General features: G+C 45.4%; 1 protein-coding gene and 1 long non-coding RNA gene across 5 annotated transcripts in view; one reads left to right on the forward strand and one right to left on the reverse strand.

Moving 5' to 3' along the window:
- Positions 1-16118, forward strand: part of LOC144754085 (uncharacterized) — a 716823-nt gene that overhangs the window by 334074 nt on the left and 366631 nt on the right. For 2 of the 3 annotated variants that reach the window (XR_013594649.1, XR_013594644.1), the window contains exon 2: positions 7080-7294. The exons of the other annotated variant lie outside the window; for it this stretch is intronic. The gene's annotated coding sequence lies outside the window, so the exon portion shown is untranslated. The remainder of the gene's footprint in view (positions 1-7079; positions 7295-16118) is intronic. 3 annotated transcript variants of the gene reach the window in all.
- The window catches only part of LOC144754086 (uncharacterized), a 168904-nt gene continuing 164277 nt past the window's right edge, over positions 11492-16118 (reverse strand). For both annotated transcript variants that reach the window (XR_013594651.1, XR_013594652.1), the window contains one exon: positions 11492-11673. This is a non-coding gene — a long non-coding RNA (uncharacterized LOC144754086). The remainder of the gene's footprint in view (positions 11674-16118) is intronic.

Genomic DNA, 16118 nt, shown 5'->3' on the forward strand with positions numbered 1-16118 from the left:
TTCCCTTAGAATCTGTAGAAAAAAAATATATTTTTTAGAGCACACGAGACAAAAAAGCCTAAAAAGTGTTTCTTTTCCTTGGAGACTTTGACTGTGATCAAACAAAAAGAAATCCCTTTGGACCAAAGTTGCAAAAACAACATTCCCCAGATGTTGCTGCTGCTAGAGGGTATGGTGAAGATATACCACTTTAAAAGCTAAATAAATGTAGAATAAAATCTAGCGCAAGAGTCGTGCAGAGCCCTCTACGGACTTCTTAACAAATGACGCGCAGTAGAAATCTGCACTATGGTGACCTATAGAGGGAGTGAAATCAAAGTACATTCACCTCATGGGCTGAAGGGTGTTTTTCAGTAAAGAAAATATGTGATTGGCCATGGCCCATTAGTGAAAACAGCTTCTCAGAATATTTCAGTGTACCTACCTCACTGACTAGACCATCGGAAATCTAGGTAGTATCCTGGAATGGCTTCAATAGGTGGTATCAAAATCTGGATACTACTATTGTGACGGTAGGCAGCATTGTTCTTGTGTTACAGAAGCTACGAGAGTTGCACCTACTATAAGTGTTTTACAAAATCTACACTCCTAAGCCAGAGGGGTCATTCTCAGTGGGGTCTGGCACTTTTTGTTAGTGTTACCATACACTGACAATGTCATGACTACCTCTTGTGAATGTGTGGAGACACATCCACTTCCGCAATTTCTATTCCTACAGCCCAAGAACTGATATACGCAGTTTTCTGCAGGCTTCGAATAATTACCTAGAGGGACTTCAAACAATGTCGGATAGTGTTAGGGCGCAACTTTAATTCTAAAATCATGAATATGTTGATCTAACTGTGAATGACTGAGGAAAACTTAAAAGTGATGGGTAGCATTCTTGCAGTCCATTGTTTTTCACCCACTGTACCCTCAAAGAGACTTAGACAAAAGGTACTTGGTTGTGCTCCAGTAGGAACAGTTTAGCCCGAAGAGCCAGCCCCCCACCCCCAAGTCCTCCCCAAACAGGAACGCAGGCAACCTCAGACTGGCTTCAGCCTAGCTGGGCTTCATCATTGAGGTGCAGCTCAAGTCCTGTGCACAATGAACATGAACCACAGACCTAAACCTACTTGTCACAATTAGGGTATCAAAGTGAGTAAAATACAGTTGATGGATGCAAAGCCTGCAAAAGCCTCAGCAACTGAGGCCACATTGTAGTCCTTTGTCTTTCTTCCCATTTTGGGCTTGTGGAGTGTGTAAAGGTCAGCAGTACTCTTACACTGGGGCCAGGGAGATGTCCAGGGCGTAAAGGACCACACTTCCTACACTGGGAGACTGGACATGTTCAGGGTGTGATGCACTCAACCTCTTCCACTGGAAGATTGAGTATGTCCAGGGTGTGAAATAGGGTATTTACTTTTACTGGCAGATCAGGCATGTCAACCAATTAAAGGATAGCCCCCCTCACTGTTGCAGAGGGAGCATTTCTAGGGAGTGACAGACAGCACCACTGAGCAGTGAATATGAATCCTGTACAGGGCTTGGGGCACAGCACAGCAAACACTGACATTTGAAAAAAAAAATTTTTTAAACAATTTTTATTAATTTATGGAGTAAATACGGGGCATAAATTAGGCACACGGTGCATACGTAGAGAACAGTAAGGAAATTATTCAATCATAAATACACATGACAGGAATATGTACAATTGTTACAATGAAGTTCAACATCGCATAAGGTCCCCATGCCCACTCCTTCTTCACTCAGAGTCATCCTCGCTATCCAACATCGGCGGTTCGCATAAGTACCCCCTGTATTCATTCCATGCACCCCAGAGCCTGACCCATTTTCGTGGACATTTCCGGTTCAGGTACACTGTCCTCTCTGCCAACATTGCAAAGTCGAGATCGCAACACCAGTCCTCTACTGCTGGCACCTCTGGGGATCCCCAGAATTTGGCTATGTTTCTTTTAGCATACATAGGCTGTGGGGTTTTAGGTTTAAACCTATAATAACTGATAAAACCCCACTGAAAGAAAAATAGCCCTCACTGGTGAAAACATATAAACACTGAAAAAACACCTGCACAACCACAAACTAAATGCCATTCAAAGAAAGGAAAAAGAAAGTGAAGGAGTCATTTTTGTTCATTTCTGAAGGGGTCAATAAAATGTAACTTTGTTATTCAAGCTATCAGTAAGAAAGGCTGGCTAACATTATTCTGCTTGAGTTTTGTTCTTTAGGGATGCCACTAAAATATTGTTTCTTCTTCCTTTTACTTTTTTCAGTTTTATGGCCTTTGGTCTAAAGATGCAGGGTTTAGTTTCACGTTTTAGGTTTAGTTTAATTATTTTATAAACTGTAGAGAATCAGGACATATCAAACTCACATTTGATATTTTGGCTGCATTTGATTCTTTCACTGATAGGTAAAATGGCTAATTTCATAAAAATCATTCCTAATATGTGTCATCACATTTACCCACAGAGAATGGGTAAAAACCCTTCATACATCAGACCATGGTTTCTAGTGGGTCAGTATTGATAGTAGGTGAATTGCCAACACCTCAGGCTTTAAACATTAAATGCAAGGTATAGTGACAAGTATATATATCACCAAGCATCTGGGATAGTGGTGAAAACGTGACACCAGACTTTTGGAAAGCATGGAATGCAGTGTCACTTGTTATGCTCCGCAAAAAAGGTCCTTTCCAAGTTCAACAAAGATTGGAGTGATATTGTTTGTATTTGTAGTGATTCAGCTACGTATATAAAAAATTTGTGTGATGACCTGTCAAAATTGATACCCGAGCTGAAGTGCTTCCCTGTCGGACATCCTTGCCACTTGTTAGATGGTATGCTGAAAGCATCTTTACAATCTTCAGAGTTAATGAGGGATGCTATTGACTTTTTAGTTCATGGTTCACTGTTTTCTTATGCCCAGGAACTAAAACGCAAATATTTATCATTTCGTGCTTTATGTGGCATCTTTATTTTTCTTTACTTGTATTGAAATTATTTACTTGAATTATTATCATATCTGTGTTACTTTTGCATGTTTATATCTGGGTATATGTCGTTTAGCACGTATTCGTGTTTTCCATGAGAACCCTCAGTCCTATTTCTAAGTCTATGCCCCCGGTCATGTGATCGGCACTTTGAATTTGTTGGTACTTCCGCATTAACTCCACGGACTACCCGTGAGCGTTCCTGCGACCCAGTGTGAACACGTTTGCTCTTTTCCAAACGTAAGTTTCAAAGTTATAGCTGAGCATGCCTGCACTTGAGAGGGCTACGTTTAAACATGAGCAGCATTATGCGCCTGTTTACTAATAACTATTGCTTTTACCGCATTTGTCTGAGAATGGCTCGTTTAGCTTAACATAGTCATCGTATTTCTGTGCTACACTACATTTCATGCTCCACCCGTTATTAATTTGTTTCCTTTACTCTTACTATATATTATGGTCAGACTGTTTATTTTACTCGTTAAAATATTGGTCAAGGAAGTGAAACCATACGTTCTGCTACCACACTGCCATTTTTTTTATATGTGTGCACTCTTATTAGTATGTTTTGCTTTATACATTAGGAACATCATATTCAGGTGTGTTCATATGTCGGTTTTTTTAGATGCTCCCGGATGAAGGGCACATGCCCGAAATGCATTGGAGCTTGAGAGAATAATCATTTATTTCACAATTGAAATTTAGTATGTGGGAAAACATACTTTAATGCTTATATTGCATCAATAAAAGTATGAAACTTTAACAAAAGTTCATGAAAATTGTCTTTTGAAAAAACAGAGGTTTGAAATCCTCCGACACAAGAGTGCCCTAAGGGATGCAGTCAATTCTCATTTGAAAGCACTTTGCTTATATGTTTTTCAATCGTCCCTCGGGGAGAGGTCGACACCTAAGGAGCACCTACTTTAAAGATTGAACTGGTCTTTAACTTTGGATGAACCAGCTGTGCACTTGTCTATCAACCCATACAGTGGCATCAAAGAAAGAGTCATCCCAACTGTATCCCTTAGCTGACGGTTCTCAGCCCAAGGGGCTATGAATGCTGAGATGGCCTTTTCACAGAAGTTTATATGGGAAGGAAAGCACGAGCGCACATGACCAAAGACTCACTGAAGAAGTATTGTATGGTGTACTGCAATAAGATTAATTTGCAAAAATCTCTTTGGACCTCATATAGACTATACGTACACTGTCTATATACCATGTTCTTTCAGTGCAGAAAGCAAGCAATGATAAAAGCAAAACGTTCCATAAACACAGGAAAAACACTTTTTCTGTTGTTTTTAGTGGCGTGAAAATGTGTAACCACTGATAACAACTGTTTTTTAAGCTATTGAAAACACTGAAAAAACCCCACCAGAATTGATCAAAAATAGAAGCTGAAAACAGGACAGCCTAAGCATACATTATACCTAATGTCATCCAATCCTGTGTGGAGTGAGTTAGATCATTTGGTTCCCAGATGTTTAATAGGCAACGTCGTGGCTCCGGGACTACCGAGTCCTTCACCACTTGCGACATAGTCCCCCTGATCTTGGCCCAATACGTGGCCACTTGGGGCAGTCCCAGATGGTGTGGAAGAATGTCCCTTCCTCCCCACACCCTCGTAGACAGTATTTGTGCGTGGCTCTCCCAATCAAGTGCAGGGTGACCCTAGTGTAGTACACACAGTGTCATATTTTCAGTTGTACAAGTCTAAGTCTGGACAGTATAGCTACCTCTCGGGGGGATGAGAGCGCAGTCAGCCAATCTGACTCATCACACTCTCCTACCTCCTTGGTCCAGGTGTCTTTCAGTTTCAAGGTTGGGTCCGTAGGTTATTAATTAGTTTACGATATGCAAGCGAGGTCGCTTTTTTGGGCATGTGCTCTGTTAGGAGCCTGTCTTCTAGCGGGGTGGATTCAGGTACGTCGGCACCGGGCTGTATAAGTGACCCCAGGGCGGGACGTATTTGCAGGTACCTAAACCGTTCCGTGGGCGCCAAGTCGTATTGTGTCCTAAGCTGCTCAAATGTTAAGATGGCACCTCGTTTCCAGAGGTCTCCCACTGTGGAAATTCCGATCAAATCCCATGCCCCAAAGCCTTTACTATTGCGTAGCTTGCCCAGTCGACGTGATGACGAAAGCGGCGTCATTTGAGTAACAGTGTCTTTACATTTAAGACGGGCCTGAGCCACATACCATAGATTAACTGTGTGCGCCGTTGGGCCAATCAAGGCTGAGGCGCCTCTTTTATCATAGAGTGCAGCCAATACACCAGCCTCGCCAAGATCATACCTATCTGCCTTAAACGCTGTCTCCGCCTGGGGGGGTGTGGAGCCACTGGTTTATGATCTTTAACTGAGCCGCCCAATAATATAACTGAATATCTGGGAGGGCAACCCCACCATCATACCAGCTCCGAACCAATTTATGTCAGGAAATGCGTGCCGGTTTATTTCCCCTGAGTAGGCCTGAAACTAGTGCATCAATTGACTTAAAGTATTTTGGGGGGACAAGAAATTGGGTATTTTCGAGGACATAGAGCAATCGAGGCAGTGTCATCATTTTATATAAAGCCGCTTTACCCAGAAGGGTCAGGGGCAGGGTATGCCAGTGTTTGACATCATTACGGAAGCGTTCAAGAGGGGGATCCAGATTATGGCGGAAGAAGGCATCTTGATTAGGTGTTACCCAGATCCCCAAATATTTAAAGGGTTCTTCTGTAATTTTCAATAGGCAGTCATCCAGAAGCTGCGGCGGAGGGCCCAAGAAGACAAACAACACAGACTTGGACCAGTTGATATTATACCCGGAAACCCGCCCCAAAATTTTGCAGATGTTAAGGAGCACTATGATCGAGCACCTGGGTTAGGTCAGATACAGAAGGATATCATCCGCATATAGTGATATGCGGTCCTCCCATGTCGCGGTCCAGCTTAGCCCCCTAATCATGGGATCCCACCGGATCCAGGCTGACAACGGTTCTAGAATTAACACAAAAAGCAAGGGTGACAAAGGGCATCCCTGGCGCGTGCCGCGACCCAGCGGAAAATTCCTGGAAATATGTCCGTTAGCCACCAAATGCGCCAACGGTTTAGTATAGAGCAGCTCCACCCACGCACAGAAATTGGGTCCAAAGCCAAGATGTCGGAGGACCACAAATAAATAGGGCCATTCCACCATATCAAATGCCATTCGAGCATCCAAGGACAGGATAACCGCAGGCTCTGGGAGACTCAGTATTTGTGCCAGCACTGGGTGGACCCGCCGCAAATTAAGAGCAGTGTTTCTATTGGGCATGAACCCGGACTGGTCCGGGTGTATCAGCGTTTCAAGATGTGGAGTTAGTCGGGACATTTGAAACATTTTGATTGTGTGAAGGACACACAAATCGCAGAAAACTCATCACTTCCAGCTTCACATAAATATCCTAACTCCTAACGTTTTGTTTCCTTTTTTAACTTAAATCAATGTTAATGTTTCTTTTAATGATCAAATCTACTTGGCCACAGTTTTATTTGTAAACTGCTTAAATATGTTTCTACACTGTTCTTTGTAAATGTGCTAATGCCTTTTAGGTGCAGCAGCATTATAAGTGTCCTATAATTAAAGCAAATTAATCTAGCACCCTTTAAAATGGCAGATGGATCAAGTCCATGATGTGTAGGAAGTTGGCTCTCTATATAGAGTACTAAAATGAAGTACACTGTGCAGAATCCAGTGAATCACCCAAAGGTATACAGAGGTAAAAGCAGATCATTCTAATGGACTTTTTATGGTAGTGTAGGTGAGCTTATCATATCAGAGGGTAGTGCTAAACGTGTTGTACTCCTAAAGGAAATAAATGAGACACACACTCAAGAATAAATTCAAGACCAATTTTTAAAACTAATGTCGATTTTTATGTTATTTTTAGAACAAAGAGCACAGTTCTAAAGTAAGTACTTTTGGAGTTATGATTTTTCAAAGTTCGAAAAATATATCACTTTAGTGCGCAATTATGCACCATTAGAAACAATGGGAATACATTCTGAAAAATGCATGTAAAATCAGTCAATGTTTGTAAGAAGTTCACCTTCTTGTTTTAGGTTGATGTCAGGACCAGATCCAAAGTTCAAGCAGGAGTAGTTCAAGCTGGATCAACCAGGAGCAGAGTGCCAAGAGTCTTGGAAAGCTGGTGGGCAAAGACGAAGGGGGCCACTTGAAAACACATTGATGAGGAGGACTTACATGTAAGTCCAGTGGGTCTCTTTGGAGGAAGGAGGTCCTAAGGGCTTGTGGACAACGGGAGCACAGCTAGCTGGTGAGTACATGGAGCCGGTCTGGCCAGGTGCAGCGCAAACAGGTCATCCGGGCGTTGTGTGTCTTGAAGTCCTTGCGGTCAGGAGCCGGCAACTTCTACAGGCGATCTCGGGACAGCAGGGTAACACAGTGTTGGACTTGGCCCTTTTTCCCCTGAATTTTTTCACTTTTGTGGGAATCCACGTCATGGTAATGAATGCGAAATACAAATGTTAAGCGTGACGCAATGATGTACGCACCTGTAATCCCCCCATTGTAAGAATGCACCTTGGTAAAATGCTACTTTTAAAATGGATGCCATGGCTGTGTTTGTGCCGCCTGACTGAGGTGGGTTAGCAGTCTAGTTGTTTGTTTCCCAGCACCCTCAACTTTTTGAGGGAAGCCTGGCACCCAGAGTGCTCTACACCTCCCCCACAGTGACAGTTGGGAGCTGCCAGGAGCCTTCTGGAAAAGGTTCTATCCCTTTCTGGTAGGTAGGAGGAGTGGTGTATATGTAGAGCAGTAGAGATGCCATGTGCTCAGACTGAGAGGGGACACTCTGCCAGGAGGTACTGTCGCAAGGGCCTGTGTGCTGGCCCCTGAGCCCATCTGTACCCCTCTGCTGTCCACAGGGCCAGTGAGAGCCTTTGCTGGAGTGAAGACTGCTATGTCAGGAGGAGTGCCACTTTATGGGAGATGACTGTCCTGTACTGATGAGTGCCCACTGTCTGCTGATCTTTCCCAGCCTTGCCTGCCTGCCCTGCTGCCCTAGCGCCTCGTGAGTGCTATACTTTGACTGCCTGCACTCCAAGGAGGTGAGGAGCGTGGGCGCTACTCCCACGGGTGGGACCCTGGAACTGTGAGTCACCTAGCGCCTGGTGAGTGCCACATTTGAAGTGACTATGCTGCTCTGCCTGCGCTCTAGCGCCTGGTGGGCACTGTTTTCCAGATTACCAGAAGAGGTACGCGATCTTCTGTCCCTGAAGCTTCTAGTGGGACCTAGTGCCTTGCAAGCACTATATTCAAGGTACCAGGGGAAGAGGAGCTGATGCCTGCAGCGTTGTGTTGTCAAAGTGCTATACTTCAATTCCCCTGCGTGTGTGCTGCATTGTGGTGCTGCCAGAGTGCCTTATTCGCATTGACTGTGCTCTTCTTGCTGCCAAGGCGCTACAACTGTGCCCAGGAGAGAGGAGCGGACGTCAGAAGCGCCGGGATTCTAAAGCGGTACGCGGGGACCCCGGCATGTGGAATTCCCCCCTGCCTACTTGGTTGACAGTGGGCAGCTGCAACATATTGGGAGGCATTGTACTCCTCAGGAGAAGAGAGAGAGGAGTCCGAGACACTCCTGCCCTGCCCCAGGGCTTTGCGCAGTTTGCTTCTGCTGTTTTTGCAGCCAGCCCTGAATTTGCGGGACATAGGGCATTTGAGCCCCGGAGAGAGGCCAGTTGGCCTGGGGCCAGTTTCAGAGTGTTGTGCCCTCGATTGGGGTGAACTGCGTTTATGCTGGCGAGGCCTATTGCCCCATATGATTTATTGCATAATATTGTTGCATAATGCATTTGTACCTAGGATGATACCTAATGCTTTTCCCTCAGGTTTTAAGTGCTGATTTTAGGCCTATTGTGTTCCTGCGAAAGAGGTGCCACATGATAATATGTTTATACCCTAGGATTGGTGCAGAGTATAATTGGCAGGCCTTCTGTGGCCTGTATGCTACTGATGATGCCTCATACTAGTGTCATGCAATGATGTTTTCCCACCTAAGGTTTCCTTGCTAATGAGAGGCCCCGGGCGCAGGTTTAGGCTACTGTGAGGATGCTCTATTTTTATGCCTAATGCTTCATGCCTACTATGTTTATGCCCACAGGTGGATGCCTAATGTTTTTTCTTTAAAGCTTTCCTGCCTTGTGGGTTATTCATGTTGTTTATACATATTGGGATGCCTCATGCAACTTTCGCCCAACGGTATTACCATGATGTTTGAGGGTTATGCCCACTGTGAAGGTTGGTTATGCGAATGAGATGCCTAATAGGATGCTTTAGATTATGCCTGCTCTCATAGGTTACTGCTATTATGCTTATGATGATGCCAATGGGCAGGTTTAATGTAAGGTTACCATGGTTTATGCAAATATGTACATGCCTCCATGCTCATGTGCCTAATGTTTTCCTTCCAGGCTTGCGCAGGATGTGTTTATATGCTGACCTGGCGTGTTATTCTAGGCCCATTGTTTATGCTTCATGCTAATGATGCCTTATGTTTAGGCCTGATACTTTTAACAAGGTCGCTCTAACTGTACGAGCGATGGTTCTGGCAGCGGCCCGACTGGCGCTGCCCTGTAAATAGTCCCCGTGTAAATCATTACCTAGTGCCGGCTGGCATAGTTTATCTGCACCTGTGATTCCCTTCTGATGTGTTGATATTAGAATACAGATACTGTTTTTCACCCAAACTTGTGTGGTCACCTTTTGTAGTGTGCCTTGTGTGTCTCCTGCGTGTGCTGCGCGGATGCTTTACACATTGCCTCTGGGGTTTGGCCCACCCGCTCTGCACCACGCTACCCCATTTCTAACACACAGGAAGTGAGTCTCAGGTGTCTGGACGTCCCTCGACGGATGTTAGCTTCTGGTGCTTTGTGAGTCTGGTATGGCCTCTTCTTTTTAGTGTTTGCCGCTTTGGGTGTGGTATTCCAGGTATTTGTGCACTGCGGCTCGGTAGGTCCTGGTGTTTCCAAACTTAGTGTGGCGACAGATCTGGCCCTCTGGGGCTGTTGCACGTATTCTTGCTCTGGTGCTGCATTGAGGTTGTCGGGGAGCAGCAAGTCGACAAACCGGACTTCGCGGGATTGGTACCTGCGGTGTGAAGAGGAGTGATACCTTCACTCCAAAGGAGCCTCTCAATGATTTCTTGTAGGCTGGAGGTGCTCCAGGGTTCTTGGAGTCCTTTCAGGTACAGGACGACAAAACAGGCAGTGATTGTCGAATCCTTGAGGCAGCAGGCAGGGTTTAGTGCGTTTTTCTTCTGCAGCGGGGCTTCAGTTCTCGTGCAGCAGGTCTTCTTTGTCCTGTCCTGTCTTGTCCATCAAATCTGATGTTCAGGTCTCGTTATGCCACCTAAATACTGAATTCAGGGGCGTTACAAGGGGAGACAGGTAGTAGCCAATGGGCTACCTACCATTAGGGTGTCTACACCCTCTAATGTCCACTTCCTGTGGGAAGAGGCACTACCCTAGCCCTGATAATGGTTATTTCTCCACCATCCCAAGAGGGTGGAATTTCAAGAGAGGGATTCATATCGCCTGCCCCGCCCTAGGGGCGGTGTAGGCTAAGTAGGGAACCTTCTCCAAATCTAATTTTCTCACCTTTCCTCCTGCCAAAAAGTGGAGCAGGAAAGAGGGCTTGGTCTCCCCCACTATCTGGAGGTTCCTAGGTTGGATTTCCATGGCTGCATCACCTTTAAAGCTTCCCGTCCAGAAAGGCCATCTTGCCATGCAGGAGGTGTGAAGCACCTCTCCCAAAGTAGGCTTTGTCTTTGTCTCTTACACTGCAATGGAGCTGAATCATGTCTGAAAGTGAAGAACAGTGCCGCTTACTCTGCGATCTGCTACATGTCCAGGATGTAAAGGATATTACTTCTTAGAGCCAGATCGTGGTTCAACTGAGGGTGTGTAGGACCGCTCTGTGGAGAGGAAGCACTTTTAAAATGTTCAGGATATCATCTCTAACAATGGGAGGGGTACGTCCAAAGTGTAAAGGACAAGGACAGTACGCATTAAATAGCTCTAGAGATTAAGTATGTGTACTGGCGAAGGGTAGCACCACTTAGAGTGGAATGTCTGACGCGGGCAGATGCAGCATGTCAATGATGTGAACAACAGCACCATTTACAATGAGTGTTGGGGCATTTCCAACAACACTTCTTAGGGCTGATTTGGATCTCGGTAGACAGTACTGGAGAGAAACTATGTGCAGATTATGAATAACTGTAACTAACACATTATGATACGGGACATGGCAAGGGTGTGATGGTGTGAACTCTTGGTTTATAATACATTGTGTGAAGGACAGCTACTTTTAAAAAGAGACATGTAGAATGCGGAAGGGGTGTGACAGCATCTCTTATATTAGGAGATGAAGTGTGGGCAAGATTAGGAAGTTGTACAATAGAGCTGGCCTCAAAAACGTTGTTACGTCCAAGGCAAATAAACCAGTATACCACAACTTTTATAGTAGTTTTAATCATTTTATCAGAGATCGCGAACAGACACGGGGAGTGTTCCTTTTCTTCCCACTGGGGGCCGTCCAGTTATGAGCCTCATATGTCCGAGCTCAGAGTTGCAGGCCAAAATTCCTTTTTGCCACACAGGTTTGCTGCTGACCACAGTATCACAGTCGTTTTGTCTGCAAGAAACAAAACTCAGGGTTATCATTTCAATAGCCTGGAAAGACAGCAATAGACAACTAGGACAATTCCAAAGCCCTCACAGTAACAGTGTGTACCATAACAAAAAGCAAGGACCCTTACCACAGGCTATATAATAATATATAGCCAATCCTTTTACTGAAAGAACTGAGTGGGGGCCTAGTTGCAGTATATACAATAACAGTCAATATTTATTTAAGAGTGTTCTGTAGCATTCTGCCACTCAGGAGCATATGGGTGCTCAACACCGAACAGGTAACTCGACTCAAATAAGTATCATGGAGGGTAAATTACCAATGAATAAAAAGTAGCAGTCTTAACTTTAATAGGAGAGAAAAGGAACAAAAGTGGAGATCGAATGGGATCAGCATTGAGGAAAACTACCATTGGCAGGAACTGCTGTCACTGCGGTTCCTGTCAATGTTTTTGCAGACGGTGGCCACAATGCGTAATCATCATAGGCCAGCAGAAACACGGATGCTTCTTCTGAAAGATCTCTCAGTGAAGACAGTTAATCCACAATGTGGCCCAATGCGAAGGCTCCCATCAGCCCCCAACAGTGACACCCCAGACAGCAGACAATCTAATGTGATGCCAAACAGAGTTGTCATATTGTTAATATGAATAGTTAAATGTGCATAAGTACTCCATGCCATCCCAGCATATGTGCAAACGATGTGCTGTAGCATGTGCTGATGTCCTATAACAGCGGGCCCGATGTATGATGGCAGGTACATATGTGTGCTCAATTAGGCATAGACAGCGGGCCAAACTATGTGCCCATCACCTGTAGGCTCAACCCGCTTCCCCCCCTAAGAGTGGCGCGGTTCGAACAGCCGTATGTTGCCACATGGCGCTGATTATTGTTTGGGCAGACATACGTTGTCCCTCTGCTCTACCCCAGTTACAAGTAGTATTGGTTGCTCCCCTGCTAAGTAAATTGCGCGCCACTCTTACCACGGACAGCGCTGATCTAGTATGCATCTAGTGGGACACGGCCTGTGTCCAACTACCACATAAAGACAAGTGTGACATACAGAGGACGTGTCGATTTAGGCAAGAGGAACAAGTCTGCATACAGATCACATTTGGCAGACTGATATTTCATGAGTACACTATTGGGACTTTTTATATAGTATAGTCTAGCATATAGTGTAAGGTGTCGACGGCGTTTCGATCCTTATTATAATGGTAGGATCATCTTCAGGACATTGTAATTCATGCCTTATGTACATTTCTCAACCAAAGTGTGGGAGGCGTTGGTCATAAGTCTCGAAGTGAGCACTGGACCCCATTGAGGATTCTTCCTATTCCACCGACCTAGGTGTCCGTTCCAGCTGCCGGCATCTGACCGCGGCTGTCTCTCTGGTCCCATTATGACCAACGCCTCCCACACTTTGGTTGAGAAATGTACATAAGGCATGAATTACAATGTCCTGAAGATGATCCTACCATTATAATAAATCGACACCTCCTCTGTATGTCACACTTGTCTTTATGTTGTAGTTGGACACAGGCTGTGTCCCACTTGATACTACATGGATTATTGACTATACAAATATACTTGTTATTAAACACTGTCCGGCTGGACAGACAATATAGAATCGATTCTTGCTCTATATTTATTGGCTCGCACTATTCTATACTGTCTAGGGAGCATTGTCTTTTTAAACAGTCTAAGCACCCAACGTCCCTGACCAATTGCTCTTTGGGTTTCCCTTGTACTTTGTAACCCTAGTATGCATCTAGAGCACAAAACCATAGCTGCCGCCCTTGATGCGCTGTGCCCCATGCATGCATTATTATCCCGACACATGCCACCCACCAACATAATTACTTGGAATGTTAGAGGTAGGCACACACAAGCTCGCCGGTACGAAGTCTATGCATACCTTAAGCGACATGCAGCCCATATAGCACTATTGCAGGAGACACACATAGCACAGCCGGAGATCCGCAGATTGCAGCACAGATGGAAGTGTCAAATACTCGCCAGAAGCTACTACTCATATGCCATCGGGGCTTTGATATGGGTCCGTCCAGGGACCCAATATATACCTGAGGTAACAGAAGAAAATATATATGGTCGCTTTGTGCTGATGAAAGGCCGTCTGAACAGGACACAAATAGTATTGGGTTCCATATATGCCCCCAATACGGAACAGGGAAGCCTTCTGGCACACACTATCCGAGATATTGTCGCATTCTTGCGATATCCCCTGGTTGTTAGGGGTGACTTCAACGCGGCGCTGGACATCAATTTGGATAGGTCCTTTTCACCATTACAACAATCCACTGTCACATGCAATGCCAGGATACTAGGGGAGTGGATGCGGCACTGGGGTCTGGTAGACATGTAAAGAACCCTCAGCCCGCAGACACACCTATATTCCTACTATTCACATACGCATGGATTGCATGTCCGCATTGAACGTTTTGTGGGTAATGCAACGCTTCTGGCAGACTGCACCAATAAGGATCACCTCAGCTATACACATTCAGACCATAACCCACACACACTACGACTCCAAGGGTACGACGTAGAACACACCTCCCGAATGTAGAGGCTCTAGCCTCTAGCGTTGGAAGACCACCCCTCTTTCAGGGCCTCGGTGGGAGCAACTATAGACACTTACTTCAAAACTAACGTGGGATCGGTCTCTTACACTGGTTTGATATGGGATGCGTGCAAAGCTGTAATCAGAGGGCAATGTCTAGGACTTTAACTGGAGTATTCGTCACCAGCTAGACGGTGAGGCAAAACACATCGAAGACACGCTTGCCAGCTTAGAAACTAACTTGGCACACAATACTGGTACTCAGTAGGCAATGGACAACCAGAGACAAAAGCATGCCAAGATCCTCGAGAGACTACGTTGCTTACACTATGCTGCACACGCGGCACGCACACATACGGCAGCAGATAGGGCGGGCAGACTGCTAGCGAGGCTAATCAGACAAGAGCACACACAGTACCTGGTTCTGCAGCTGCAATCCATGTCAGGGCTGCTACTGACTTGTCAACATGACAACCATTGCGAGTTTACCACCCACTATGGCACGGTGTACAGATCAGCCATTCATGTAGTACCGACAGCATTAGAAACCTTCCTATCCCCACTCACTACGCCCGCGGTGTCCATGGAGCAAAGAGCCAAACTTGATGAACCAATCACACTTGTGGAGGTGCAGCAGGCAATACAGGCATGGGTAAAGCGCCTGGCCCTGATGGTCTACCAGCCGAATACTATAAGGCGTATCAGTCAGCTTTAGCTCCGCAACTACTCTCATTATACCGCAGCTCGCATGAAGCATCTGTATTTTTGCAAATCCTTGTTCATCTTGCTGTCTACGCCAGACAGGGATACAGAACTGATAGGCTCATATCGTCCATTAGCATTATTAAATATGGACTGCAAGCAGGGCCGGACTGGGAACTAAAAGCAGCCCTGGCAAAATTTTGCTAGACTGGCCACAATCCGGCGTGTAGCGGGCGAGCCCCCCCCACCCCCACCCCCACTCTGCCTAAAAGCCAGCCCCCACTGCCTCTCAGGTCAGTAGCTGTCTGCACATAATTCTGAATCGGCTGAGTGCAAAGTTCTGATGACACTGCAAAGCATGCTTGCTTACATAACCTAAATGAGTTTACAACCACCCAGTGCTATAGGTGATCTGACAGGTGACAATGCTTCCCCCTGCTAAAAAAAATATTCCCTTACATCTCCCAAATCCCCCCAGCCCCTACCACACTCCCCACCCAGGCACAAGTCCCTGCCTACATTTACCACTTGCTCACAGCAGGCGGTACATGTACATGGAAAGACCCAAGGGAATGGCAATTTCCATGTGATTTTCAACCGACCAAATCGGTCCAACAAAGGAATTTCCCATTCCATGGGGCTGAATTGTAACTGCATCATACTGTAGTGGTTCGGCACAGTAAAGGTAAATTCAAATGTAAATACACGTGGGAAATCTGCCCCAGTACCACCCAGCTTGTAATTGGGGCTAATAGAGCTGGTAATTTCTATCACTTTTGAGAGTCACTCTTTAAAGTATTTTAGCAGTGTCTAAATTATTCCCAATTGATCAATCACTGAAAGGAAAGTTAGTCAGATTAGCTATGTAGATGAATACAGGAGGGGGGCTCGAAAAATTCCTATCCATATAGCAGGATGGCTCACCTAGATTCTCAACATCTGAACAACAGGCTGATATTTTTCACTTTCGAAGGGGACCACCCTGCAAGAGATGAGGAGGTTTAAGGAAGTATTCCGCAGCAGCGCACAGTTGTAAAAAAGTGACGTAGATCGATATCCTAAATATCACTTGAGTCTGTGGATTCTCAACACTGCTGTGCAAGATGTTCTAAGTCTGAGCGCCAGGATACCCGTAGTGTGACAGTTGCGCCATATAAAAGCTC

This window comes from Lissotriton helveticus, chromosome 5_1, assembly GCF_964261635.1.
Source record: "Lissotriton helveticus chromosome 5_1, aLisHel1.1, whole genome shotgun sequence".
NCBI lineage: Eukaryota > Metazoa > Chordata > Amphibia > Caudata > Salamandridae > Lissotriton > Lissotriton helveticus.